This window comes from Sus scrofa, chromosome 3 (genome assembly GCF_054392235.1).
Source record: "Sus scrofa isolate SSC_HxYL_T2T_F1_AM1 chromosome 3, Sscrofa_HxYL_maternal_Yorkshire_Landrace_v2.0, whole genome shotgun sequence".
Lineage (NCBI taxonomy): Eukaryota > Metazoa > Chordata > Mammalia > Artiodactyla > Suidae > Sus > Sus scrofa.
The window spans coordinates 100,792,435-100,807,135 of NC_139385.1; the positions used below are offsets into that span (position 1 = coordinate 100,792,435).

The window sequence follows — 14,701 nt, forward strand, 5'->3', positions numbered from 1 at the left end:
AAACTGCTCAGTCAATACAGGAGTTAAGATAGGAGACCTTGGGGAATCAATACTAACATGCAGTTTTATTTTCATTTCTTGAAATATATAAAAGCATATATTTTAGAGGAAAAATAGTATTTAATGAATTAAAAGTAATTGATATTTCAGTTTATAAATACTAATTCTAGGAAATGCTGGATCTCTTTGTTTTAAAAAATTGTTTGAAAGATCAAAACAAATTAAAGGGTAATACTCTTTATCTGTCATCTGTGTTTACCTGTGCTATTGCCTTTTCTTGAGCAGCTAGCTATATGATATATTATTACTTCCTCTACTTCTGCACCTGCTTTTGCAACTGTGCTTGCCTCTGAAGTGGCCTTTTCAGCCCGAACTAAAATGCCATGCACAGACGGAGATTTCTCTGTTTACCTCAGTGGGGAGTGAACTCTTACTCTCTTCCCCTGAATCATTTCTTATCTGTTTCTCTTTTATTTGTCCTTCATTGAAGGCTTATGTTAGTGTGACTGTTTGTTGCTTTCCTTAATTTGGAAATTATGGTACCTAAACCTCATTACTGCCATCAGTTTTAAGTAGAATTTTTACACATACATACATACACACTTTGTGTGAGTTAGCATATAATAATTAACTTCTACATCACACACTCTTTGGCAGGCATTTAGCATTGAAGTTGACTAGGTAAAATTTGGAAATCAAGGCAGATTTTACAGACTTAAACTAATGATTACAAGGGAATGCATGTAAAAATAACATGGAAACATATTGCGTATTTACAAAAGTGTTAATAAAAAAAAAATACCGAACCCTGATCCTGTGGCCTATTCTTATAGGATAGTTGTGGGATTTTAGAACATTCTCCAATAACTAGACTGTGGATAAGCACCAGTGGATCTTTGGAAATTGTGACACTCCTCCTCTTTGTCGGCACAGTTGTAAAACTGCAGTATTACTTGATGATTGAGAGCATGGAATTTTCAAATATTAGTTTTTTGACACTGGAAATTTTTTAAACCTCTCTACGCTTTACTTTCTTCAGGTGGAAATAGAATATTAACAATAATGCATATATTCATTGGGATGTTATGAAAATTAAATGAGAGAAAGTGTGCAAAGTGTTTTGCACTGTTAGTGCCCATTAAAAATATCTACTGTTAATAAGCATTAACCTTTGGATTATTAATATTATGTTTGCACCCTCTATTTCACACTGCATTTTTAATTTAAAATAGAGAAGGATAAAGAGTAACATTTGTTACTTTGATAGAAGAAACTTTCAGGAGGTTAAAAAGATAAGATGATTTTCTTCTAAGAGTCATTGATCACAGATACTATCATCTAAATCTGACCAAATTTTTGCATATGATTTGTAATTCAACAATCTGACTAAGAGTCATAAAAAAGGCAAAAGGTTACAGAATTCAAATATTCTAAAATATTTATAGAACCTAAAATTAGTTACATATAAAGCCAAATGCAAAGGGTAATATAGCACTTGAAATGGGAAAGAAATAACACAATTGCAGAAACATTATAGTTAATGTAGATAATTTTAACCTGCTGTGAAAACCAGTTTCTGGGATTGCTTCTTCATCTTAGCATGTTCTCTCAAATGGGAAGATAACTGATTTGGGAATTTCACACCATCGGTGAGTTGCAAGGGTGGAGGTGTGGTCTGATGACCATGCCTACTGTGTATTTCATGAACTCTTAAACAGGCTATCCTTCTAAAATAATTTGATCAGCTGATCCCTCGAGGTAAGTTGGGAGAAACTAAGTTTGGCAGGAAGAAGTTATAAACCACTTTATGTATTCCCATCTCCAGTTTACTATGCATTTTAGATTTAGTTAGAGGAAGAATTTGAAAGATATAATATGGATAACTCATTCAACAAGTATGCATAGTGTGAGTGCTGAGCTTTAAAAACTATCATAGTGCTGAAGGATATGTGGGTGGCCCAGACAAAGCCAATATCTGCTCTAGTAGAGCTTATACTTTAGAGGCAGTAAAAATAGAGAAAATAAATAATACTTTAAAAGTCTAAAGTAGGAGTTTCTGTTGTGGCTCAGTGGTAACAAACCCAACTAGTATCCATGAGGAGGCGGTTAGATCACTGGCCCCACTCAGTGGGTTAAGGATCCAGTGTTGCTGTGAGCTGCAGTGTAGGTGGCAGATGCTCAGATTGGCGTTGCTGTGGCTGTGGCTAGGTCAGAAGCTGCAGTTCCGATTCGATCCCTAGCCTGTGCAGCCCTAAAAAAAATAGTGAGGGCTAAAATAATATTTAGGTAATGATTATAACAATAAATACATAAATAAAACATCTAGTGCAAATGAGTGTAATTGAGGGAATAATGGTAATTTATATTAGGACAGTTGGGGAAGACCCCACTGGGAAGCTGAGATCCGAATCTTAAGAAGCAGCAGTTGATAAGTCACCTAATAGTGGAACAAACTACAGCGTAAGCAGTGAATATGAAAGTCCTGTACTTGGGCAATGACAAGAGAGTTGGCAGTAGATGAGATTGGGTGATAAACACCCCAGGTCAGGCAAGGCATTGTAAGGCACAGGAAAGTCTGAATTTTATATTGAGTATAATGGAACACAAATAAGTGTAGTAATTCATTAATTCAATAGACATTTTTAACCATTTGTTCTACAAACGACACTGTAACTGGTGCTATGGGAAATCTGGATATGAAATGAGGACATAAGAGACGTCATATGAAAATCCTATGTAGGAGACAATATATAAGATAACTTTGCATAAGAAAAATACGTGAGCAGAATAACATGAGAATTTAGAAAAAAAAAAGTCCATCTAATTAAGGATTTTGATACACCTTTATTAAAAGGGTGATACATGAGTTCTTTCACTTGGCAACTTACTAAGGTGAAAGGCAAAAGAAAGCAGGAAATGAATGGTTTAAAGAGAGGGAGAGGCTACTTTTTATGCAACAGCTTTTATTTATTTTTTCCAGATTTACTAAAGTAAAATTCACAAATAAAAATTATATATATTTAAGGCATATGACTTGATTGTGGTGATTATTTCATAAAAGAGAGGCTACTTTTATTGAAACACAAGGTAAGGGCAGAAATGCAACAAGTCTGGAACGTTAACGGGGCTCGATCTTGATGGCTCTTAAATAAACTTTTCTTTCATGATTATTTTTCTTTCAATTATGGTAAAGGAATATGAGTAGTTCTGAGCAAGAGATTGCATAATCCATGTGTCACTGAGAGGAATGAGGAGAGCAGCAGTTTGAAAGGGGACAAGAAGGCAGATGAGCAAGAAAGGTGAGTGAGGCATTGTGTGGTGCTCTAGAGATTGCCAAGGTTACTGAGTCTAATTCTAGATTACCTGCTACATCCTTTCCATTCCCTGCTGCCCTAATCAGTGCCTCCCAATTACATTGTTCCTACCTGTATCTACCACCTTTTTCTCTACCCACAATGTCACATAAAAATCCTCCAAAATACAAGTATTTTTATGCAACAGGTGAAAAATAGCAAATAAACTCCTGGGACTAAGAGGATAAAGCCTAACTCTAATATGGATTTCAGAATCCAATAAAACTTTGTTTCTTGCAATTTCATCTACCCTCTTTACTCATTGTTTACTGGATTACTTACAGTTTCATAAACATAGCATGAGATTCAATTCCTCTCAGTCTTTGTTTATAATCTCTCTGTAGCCTGTGATATTCTGTGCTGCTTTCTTCACCTGTTGCTAATCGGCTCATGTTTCAAAGGCAAGCTTATTTCACATTTCCTCTGGTAATTTCTCAAACCTGTCAACCAAATTTATTTGCTTCCTGCTCTGGTTACCTTAACACTTTGCTCATTGAGCTACTATACACTAGTCCAAAAAATATTACTTCCAGCCCCAGACTCTCCTCAGAATATCAACATGGTTTCTGACTGGAAACATTAAAAAGTTCTGAAAATAGACAGTGGTGATGGTTGCACAACATTGTGAACATACCTAATGCCACTGAGTTGTACACTTAAGGATGGTTAAAATGCTAAAAAAAAAAATCTTATGGTATATATATTTTACCACAATAATATATGTGTGTATATGTATATCCACAATAATATATAACTTGCATCAAAGAAAAAAATGAATAGTGAAACATTATTAGCATTTTCATTAAGAACAAGAGAAGAACACTTCATCACCTGTACTTATCAATATTACATTGACGTTCCTAGTGAATGAAGGAAACCAAGGAAAATAAGTAAGAAGCATTTCAATCAGAAAGAAAAAAAATCAATCTCAGAAAAGATGATTGCACATATTTTTTAAAACTTCCAAGATACTTCAATGACAAATAATTTTTCTTATTTAAAAAAATCTGATGACAAAAAAGAGGCAAAATTGCAAAATTTTAGTGAATGCAAAATATTCACTATGAATCGTCAGTAAATAAGTGATTGTTACTTTTTTTTTTGTTACTCTGTGTATGTTTCACTTTTATCAAAAAAGGGGAGACTGAAGGTAGAATGGAAATAAGGTCCTGATGGTTTCATGTGTAAATAGTGTCAAATATTTCAGCAAAAATCATACACATGCACTTTCACACATTTCCTAGCATACAGAAAAAACAGATTCCAGAAAAACAGACAAAAATTAAAAAGTGGCAAAGATAGTACTTAAATACAATTTTTAAAAACCTAAATAAATTGAATTTCATCAGTATTACTTACAACCAATAGCAGTATCATTTTGGGAATAAATCGACAATGTTAAAATTAAATTAATTTAATTCAAAATATTAATAAATTAAAGAACAAAAAACATATATAACTATCTTGATAGGTAGTATTCCTAAGCTAGAAAATAAAAACCAAAATTATTTCTGATTAAAATTAAGCTCCACACAAAAGAGGAATATGATAACACTTAATGAACATGATTATGCTCATTTTGAAACACAATGTCTAAAATTCGATTTGAGGTAAAACAGCCAAACATTACCAAACAAATTAGGAAGAAGACAAGAGAGCCTCTATTATTATCATTAACATTTCTTTAAAAAGTTTTATACAATACATAAAGACATCAAAAAAGTTATTTTTAGAAAAGAAATGAATGTATCTATATTTACTACTGATGGATGTTATTATGTCTAGAAAATCCAATCAAAACAATGAAGAAACTATTGCAATAACATTCAATAAGGTGATTGCCAACACAATTAAAACAAAAAAGCAACAACATTTTTATGTAAAACTGTAACTTGTTATAAATGTAATAATAGAAAGATTCTTTTTATAATAATATATCAAAGAGTAATCTTAACACAAAAATTGCCAGAACTATTTAAGAGAATGTCAACTTTTCAGTGGAACATAAAAAAAAAAAAAGATTAGATATTTTGTTTCAAAATTGATCAATATTGATTGAAAAATGGTTAAAAACATTGGTCAACTGCTCCAAATATTGTATATTTTCATGTTAATTATGATTTTTTGAAGGAAGAAGTCTACAAATCATAATATACCTAAGCAGGAAAACACAACAACAACAAAATACACACATCATAAATGCTAAAATCTTAAAGCAATTTTCTTCAATTGAAAATCCACAGCACATAATAAAATAAACTTTATGTCTCTAAGTTATCTACTATTCATCAAATTTCAGGAGACAATATGTTTGTGTGGTCTATGAATAGGATTTGACTTTAAAATAGAATCTGGTTAACTAACAAATTTTTATTATAGTAATTTCACTTACATTTCAGGTGAATTCTCATGGCTGTGCTAAAGAGGGTTAATGTGATCCAAAAAGCTCCATTTTCCAACTGTTTCAATATATGCAACTAAGGAGAGAAAAAAAGTGTGATCTTCTTAGAAATAAGAGGTTGTTTACATGTCTTTATACGTGGGCAGTGTTTCTACACATTTTGTTACAGTCTAAAAATACAATGCTTGAAAATTCAGTTCTTGTTATGCTTAGAAACTAGCACTTCTTTCAGAAATGAAATAAAATTGAGGCTATAACTTTTTGAAATCCAAATAAATTGAACGTTAGTACACTGGAACAAGATAAATACGCATGGAACCAAAGTATAATTGAGATATCACTCTAAATTAATGGAAATGCAAGGGATAATCAAACACCCACTACAACCAAGAAGAAATATTGTATTTTCTTATAGATCGCAGTGGATTCTAAGTATCATAACAATTAAAAATTATAACCTATGCTACTTCTAGATATTTACGTTATCTATCTATCTACCATCTACCTATCTACTTATTCATATTAGATACACTCTATGACAATGGGGTAAGCACTGAATAAAGCTTGTCAACATAATAAATATTCTTTTGCTGAATATGCACACTAAATATATGTAATATATACATGAAGTGGGCTTTTGAATAGCAACATTCTGAATTATATATTATTTTGACTTGACTCTTAGGAATTCATTTCTTTGTTATCAGTATATTCTCCAGTTACTTTTGGCAAACAAACTTTTTGCCTATAGAAGTAATTGTAATATAACAACAATCAACTGTTCAATAGGTTTAGGCAGAGCTCAACGCAACTACGTTTAGGGTGCACAAATGATCACATTCAGTTAATAAAAAAGAAAGCAGTAAAGAAAGAATAAAAGACATGAGATAATTAGAAAAATAAACTCAAAATGGCAAATGAAATCAACTGTATCAATAATAAGATTACATGTGAAACAACAAAATCAAAAGGCAGAGATTGTAAAATGGAACTAAGAAACAAGTAAATAAAAAACAAGATCCAACTGGCCACCTGTATGCTTCACACAGAAGACACATTTTTCATTCAAAGATACTAATAGGTTGAAAATAAAGGGATGGAAGGAGTTATACATACAAACAGTAACTATGTGATAGCTAAAAGAGCTGTATTAATATCAGCCAAAAGGAGTTTAAGATTAAAAAAATGTTACTACAAATAATGAGGGACAATTTATAATGATTAAGTCTTTAAAAAATTAGGAATACAAAACAAATCTTAACACATGGACTTAAAAAGAGCAAAAATGGCCATTACTGAAAGGAGAAATATATAATTGAGAAATAACATCTGAAACTTCAGTACCACTCTTTCGAACATGAAGAGAGCCAGTAGACTGAAGATCAATCAGGAAATAGAATACTTAAATAGCAATATAAACCATTTAGACTTGGAGGCATTTATAGAACATCTCATCCAAAAATAGTAAGTAAGTTAAACCATAAAACAAGCCTCAATAAATTGAAAAGGATTAAAATTCCACAACTAAATACTGCTAGAACTAATGTAATAATTCAGCAATGTGGTAAGATGTAAGACCAAAGTAAACCATCAACTGTATTTCTACAGGCTAGCAATGAACCATAAATGAAGTTTAAATCAATTTTTATATGTAAAAATAATTTTTAAAAATTTTCATAAATGAAATTAAAGTAATTCCATTTAAATTAACATTAAAAAGAAATAAAATGCCTAAAAATATATCTAACCCCCAAAATGAAAAATTTGTGCTGAGAAGCCTAAAAACATTGTTGAAAGAAATCAAAAACCTAAATTAATTGGATATCTCAAAGATATTCCCAACAATATTCATGATTTAATATTGTTAAAATGGCAGTAGTCCTCAAAATAATCTATAGATTCAATACAATTCCTATCAAAATCCCAATTATCTTTTTAAAGAAATTGACAAGTGATCCTAAACTTATATGAAAATTCAAAAAAGAAGTAATAGCAAAAAAAAAAAAAAAAAGAAGTAATAGCAAAATAATATTTAAAGTTGGGATGACTCACACTTCTTGATTTCAAGATAGTACTTCAAAGCTATAATTATCGATAGTGTGATTATAAATTAACAGAATATGGAGTCCAAAAATAAACTCTCACAATTATTGGTTAATTGATTTTTGACAAGGATTCCAAGACAATTCAATGAAAAAAGAATACCATTTTCAACAAATGGTGCAGGGACAACTATTTATATACAAGCAGAAGAGTAAATTTGTGCCTCTAACTTCTTACCCTTCTAAACAATTACTGGAAATGGATCATAAACATAACAGAACAGGTAAACCTGCACAACTTTGAGAAGAAAGGTACCAGTCAATCTTCTTGATTTTTTGTTTGAAAATTTCTTAGATATGAAATATTCAAAACCAAAAGCAAATATCGGAAACACTAATGTGGCTATAACCAAAAACACACTTAATAGCAAGTTTGATGAGAATTTGGAGAATTTTCAACTTCATGCAGCCACTTAGGAAAATAGTCTGTTATGTCTTGAATTGGTTAAGCATAGAGTTACCATATAGCCTAGCATTTCTACTCCTAGGTGTATTTTCAAGATAAATAAAAACACAATGTTTACACAAAAACTTATATATGAATATGATAGCAATAATATTCATAATAGCTAAGAAACAGAAAAATAAGGAGTTCTCATTGTGGTGCAGCGGAAATGACTATGACTGGGAACCATGAGGTTGCAGGTTCCATCCCTGGCCTCGCTCAGTGGGTTAAGGATCCAGCATTGCCACAAGCTGCGGTATAGGTCACAGATACAGCTCGGATCTGGCATTGCTGTGGCTGTGGTGTGGGCCGGTAACTGCAGCTCTGATTCAACCTCTATCCTGAGAACTTCCATATGCTGCTGGTGCAGCCCTAAAAAGAAAAAAAAAAAACAGAAAAATATTCAAATGTCTTTCAACTGGTAAGTGGATAAATAAAATATGGAAGGCACATAAAATAGAAACATTATTTAGCAAACTAAAAGGAATGCAGGTGTGGACATATGCTCCAACATGGATGAACTGTGAATCCATTTTGCTAAGAAAAAGAAGCCAGGAGTTCCCGTGGTGGCACGGCATAAACGAATATGACTAGGAACAATGAGGCTGTGGGTTTGATCCCTGGCTTCGCTCAGTAGCTTAAGGATCTGGCATTGCTGTGGCTGTAGCATAGACTGGTAGCTGAAGCTCCAATTAGACCCTTAGCCTGGGAACCTTCATATGCCATGGGTGCGGCCCTCAAAAGACAAAAGACAAAAAAAAAAAAAAAAGAAGCCAGACACAAAAGGCTACATATTGTATGATTTCATTTATATGAAATGCCCAATATGCAAATAGAGAAAGACATAAAACAGGTTTGTGGTTGTTTAGAGCTAAAGGGATCAGAGGAAATGACAAGTGAGTGCTGATGAGTATGAGGTTTCATTTGAGTGAAAAAAAAATCTATAATTGACTATAGTGATGGCTGTACAAACTCTGAATATACTAAAAAAACATTGATTTGTACACTCTAAATGGGTTAATTACATATCATGTGAATTTTATCTCCATGAATCTTTTACCAAAAAAGAAAAATATCCCAAAGATCAAGAAACATTCTTTGGACTCTATTCCCATCTTGAAGGGAAAACAGTTTTCTTCCTTTTGTGGGGAAAAACCCAGTTCTTCCCCACCGTGTGCTTCTTTTTCATGTGTCTTCTTTGCTTCCCACACAGAAACTTCACTTCCGGTCACCAAATGCGTGAATATTTTCCCCCACACCAAGCATTTCTTGTCAACATCAGCTGCATGTCCTATATTTAATTCAATTCTAATACTATCAACCTGGAGATAGTGTCAGATTCCACAGGTTAAGGGCCCAGTCCCACAAGTCTGGCCCCTCACCCTTTTACTCACATTTCAGGTGCCAGTCACAAACCCAGGTTATTCCCAACCAGCTAGACCAGAGGTTCCAATAACACCCCCTCCTTGGGTTCTATTAATTTGCTAGAATGGCTCACAGAACTCAGGGAAACACATCTACCAGTTTATTAGAGGATATGACAAAGGATACAGGTAAGCAGAAGGATGGAAGAGATGCGTAGGGCAAGGTATGTGGAAAGGCTATAGAGATTCCATGCCCCAGGACTCTCAGTCCTATGATTCACTCCGGACATACTTGTGTTCTCTGTTATTTTTTATGCATGGAATGCCCTTGCCCTTATTTCTATAGTCAAATCCTAAATAGATTTGCAGCCTTTCCTGATTTTCAAATATAGACTTCTCAGTTCTGAACTCTAATCTAATTTTATCCTCTCTACATAATAATTTATTATTTGCATTCTATATTTTATATAACCTATTTGAAATTTCTACAAATTCCTCAAGTACAGAATTTGTGTTTTTCATTTATTTAATCTCCTCATCTTAACATAAACACTTAGCACCCTGTAACATTTCAACAGATATGTGCTGAGTGAATGAATTAATATTTAGATCATGTCCCATGACTAAACAACAATGGATATGGCACAGGGACCCTTATTATATATTCAATCCTAGAGTGATCCGCCAAACTGGAATTCACCCATACAGAGAAAGAGTATCTAATTTGGTTTGTTAGCCAGAAACCTATACGGAACTCTCCCAATGAGCAGAGTTCCCATATTATATTACCATGTCATTCACAAAATAGTCCACAGACAGTTGTCTGTGGAGGCACTGATCCCATTTAATAGTTTCCAGTACAGTGAACGAGGATGGGGCAGACTTGTATGTTATCTAGATCAAAGACTTTATCCACTGGATTCATCTATATTATAGATTAGTGACTTGAAGTGTGTTTCAAACACAGCAGGCCATTTTAAATTATTTCCTGATGAATACATATAGTATACAAGGTAATATGGGTATAAGGCATTTCCTCCATGGTTGCTTTCCTCAGAACAGGTGCTCAGAAAAGACTGTTTATTACAACAACTTATGCAATAATGTATATCATTTTTTGTGAGCCCATCTTGATTATTTCCATTAAGGTAGAAATGTGTGTGAGCTGTATACATAAATAATTTAGATGTTTTATTTTATTTTGAGCTAAGAAAAAGTTTCTGACTCAACTTAAAATAATGAAGACAATCCTTTAATCACACAATGCATGAATATCCAGGGATTTTTTAGAGAAACAAAAGCAAGAGAATTATTTCTTTTTAATATGTTTTGTTTTTAAAACAGAGGTCTGTTAGTCTAATTAAATGTTTTCAAATTAACTTAGTGATTATTCTAAGAAAGTGTCAAAATGAAAGGAGGGAAGGGGACAGGGCACAACCTTTTAAAAAACAACATAGCTGTTGAGGATAGGTTAAAAATGTGTTTAGAACCCCCTAGGCCCAAAATACCTGAAGGTTCAACTTCCAGTAGACTCTGACCTCATTATACACTTACTATAATACGTTAGCATGTTAAATGACATGCCTACAGGTGCCATGACAGTCCAAGGTTCACCATAAAAGGGCAAAAAGTGGACAGTGGCCCAATTCCTGGAAATCCCTGCTCCTTCCCCCAAATAGTTGGAATAATCCTTCCAGTTATTAGCCTATGATATTACCAAGACTATAAAAACCCACCATCCTGTATTTCAGAGCCTCTTGCCTTCTGAGATGGCCCCTACTCTATTTCTCTCAATAAATCTACTTCTTATCTATCACTTTGCCTCTTGTCAAATGCCTTCTGCACTGAGATGTAAAGAACCTGAACTTCAGTAAGTCCTGAGACCAGGTGTGTGATTTTAATTAAAAAAAAAAAAAAAAAGTGCATTTAAGGCCCAGTCTGGGTTTTGGCTGGGTTCAAGTTCCAATCTGAGTCTTATGGTTCAAAAATCTTCACCTTTTTTGGGTGAGGTTCAAGGAGGTATAACCCTTTTGAAAAGATCAGTAGGAAAAAAAAATATTTATTAATGGTCAAATTTTATAGAAATAATCTGATTTCTGTATCATTCTCCTGAGATAATTTACTTTCCTTTTTTATAATAAAAATGACAAATCTATCACAATTTTCTCTTATTTTGAGTACTTAGAAGGTGTTCTTCCTCAGTTCTCTAAAAATAAAGTAGCTATCGAACATTAATTTAATTCTCATAATGGTATAAATATGAAAGTCTTCATATTCTTGTATTCTTTGCTTTTTTAGAAATGATGTAATTTTTCAAATGAAATTGGGATTATCATAGACGTGGTATAAATGTTTTCTACGAATCTATCCAGGCATGTGTTCACAGCTAAAAGAATTGCTTTCTACTTTGTAGATGACAAGAAATACCTCTGCTTTGCTTCTGCAGGATGGCTCCTGGTTCCCTTGACATATTCCACACAATATTGTCCTATTATTTTTGATAATATGAACATAATATACTTTGAGACATTGTAAATGACAAAAATATTTTTTAGGTTGAACTACAATTTCTTTTTGTATGTGTTTATATGTTAGATGCTGGACACTGTGCTAGCTAGTAAATATCCATATTAAATATGAAGATAATAGATACTTAACTGAGATATGATAGGTGTATAGATAAATGGATGGAGAGATATATAGGTGATAGAGCAACAGATGGATCGACAGATACATAGAGAGATTTTTCTAAATGAGAACCAATTCCCTTTTTAATTAATCAGTAATAGGAGACTAAAAACAAAGTTGTTCTATTTTTGCAGTTCATCTTTTCAGTAAAAACGGCATTCCACTAGGACCCTAAACTTGGTATCTCCCATTCTTGAAAAGCTGAAGGAATGATAAAAGGTGATGTAAAATTTAAAACCACTTGGAAACATTATATTTTTACTTATTTGTGATCTGGACAAATGTACATTGGTTTGACTTTTCTGGAAGAAAGAACAAAAAAATAAAATGGGTAGTGATCATGTCTGTCCAACTCCAATGAGTTCCTCAACAATAACAAAGCAATTTAGATAGCATTACTGAGTTCGCAGTTTTCTTACAGAAATGAGAAAGGTTTGTCCTCCTCCCACTCCCTTATCCTGAACTACAGGAGTTTTATTTAGCTAGTTTCTTTTTTTTTGTCCTTCCAGCAAAAGCAAGACTCATCTTATCTTCTACTTATTGCTTCTTATCTTGCCTGTAGATTGGAACTGTAAAGCTGATAGGAATCTCTGATGCACTCAGACCCCCATCATCTTAAATTCAGGACTTCCAAAGATCTAATCTGAATTCCCATCAATCAGAAAACCAACTGTTTGTTTAAGCAAGTCACACATTTCAGATAATGCATACTCACTAACCTTCTGTCTACAGTATCGCCTGTTTTATTTTCCATCTCAATTTCATACTTTTGTGGGCAAAACCACTAGGGAAATATATTTCAATGACAATATATGATAATACTGCTCTCTGCACTCCATCTCATTACAGAAGCCTTGTCTTTGTAAAATGGAAAATGGATTTACATCCCTTAGTATTATTTCTGCCACGTAGTGATTCAGTGAAACAGCATTTGGATGGCCTCAAGGAAATTTAATTTTCTTTGGCTACTTCATGAAGTGTCACTCTGAAGCAAATGATGTCACTTTCAAAATTTGTTTTTTGGGGGATGTGAAATGGGGGCTCCATAACTAAGAGGTGGTTTATATGGTCAGGCTACTCAAGATGGCTGTTACCTTGTTCTCTGTACATCTCCTTGCTAGACCAGTGCCCACTTCTCCTACACCCTACTCACATGACTAACCTTCCTAATACTTGCACCCAGCCACAGCTAGTGATTGTTCTCATCAAAGAGGTGGTGAGGGGTGTGCCCTTCTGCTGGTTTCCCAGGTAATTAATGAGCCAACCTGAGATAATTCGCCCTATAAAGACAGCCATCATGTCCTGCTCTCTGTCACTGCCCATGGTGGGGTATCATTTCAGGAACTTGCTTCAGACATCTAAGAGTCCCCACCCATCAAAACACTGATGTCTCTGTTGCTGAATCTTAAAGCTGGGCAAGCATAGGTGGGGCACAGCCCAAAAGGGTTTTTTGTGTCTTTGTTTGTTTTGTTTTTACCATGGAGCAGGTATCATCTGACAATTTCAGAAATCTAAAAGTCATTTCAGTTTCTGACTTCCATTTGAGGAATTTAAAAGCTTCAAGAGGTGTTCTAATATATTTTCCTGTCCTTATTTAGGGTTATATTTAAACCAGTCTAAGAAAAACTACTCTGCATGGAGTTTAAGAGGCAAGGAAGACTTTATTCAAGACTATTGAATAGTCAAAACTATTGCTACAGTGAAGAGAGATTGGAGTCAATACTCTTTAAGCAAATAGTAGAAGGTTTTAAGCACTGAGATGAGCTGGTGGTAAAGTAATGGAGGACTTTATGTGGTGGACTAATCAATGTGGACATGTCATTAGTGTTTGCTAATTGGCCGTCACTGAAGTTAAGCTCCATCTTCCCACACAGAATGGGGAAATGGGTCCTAGCCTTCCTGATGCTCACATTTCAAAGGAATGGCTTCCAGGTCTTTGAGAAAGATATTGCTCTTCTATAAAACTGACAAGATGCTGGGGGAAAAAGAAACCTACACTTCAAAGTGACGGGGAAAGAATTTACAATGGCAAGTAAATTCTCTAGGATAAGGGAAGTCAGGGACTTATTCCATACTCAGGAAGAAGCCTGTCTATAAAGTTTAGTCAAGCTAAGGGAATAATAAGACAGTCTTATTCACCATTCTCTGTAAAACACTATAATACAATCCTTTGCAAACTAATGTAACTCATCACTTCCAAGACTATACCTTTTTTTTTTTCTTTTTTTTTTTTAAATCTCTATGTTGCTTCTTTTCCAAAAAAGTTTGGAATGATGGAATAGACATTTGGAGTAAAGTAAGTGCACTAGACAATTAATAATATAAACAATTGAACAGATCTTAGCATT

The 14,701-nt window shown here is 33.6% G+C and overlaps 1 long non-coding RNA gene across 2 annotated transcripts in view; it reads right to left on the minus strand.

Annotated features, from left to right (window-relative positions):
• Window positions 1-14,701, minus strand: part of LOC110260015 (uncharacterized) — a 645,415-nt gene that overhangs the window by 162,132 nt on the left and 468,582 nt on the right. For both annotated transcript variants that reach the window (XR_014841967.1, XR_014841968.1), the window contains one exon: window positions 5,746-5,830. This is a non-coding gene — a long non-coding RNA (uncharacterized LOC110260015). The remainder of the gene's footprint in view (window positions 1-5,745; window positions 5,831-14,701) is intronic.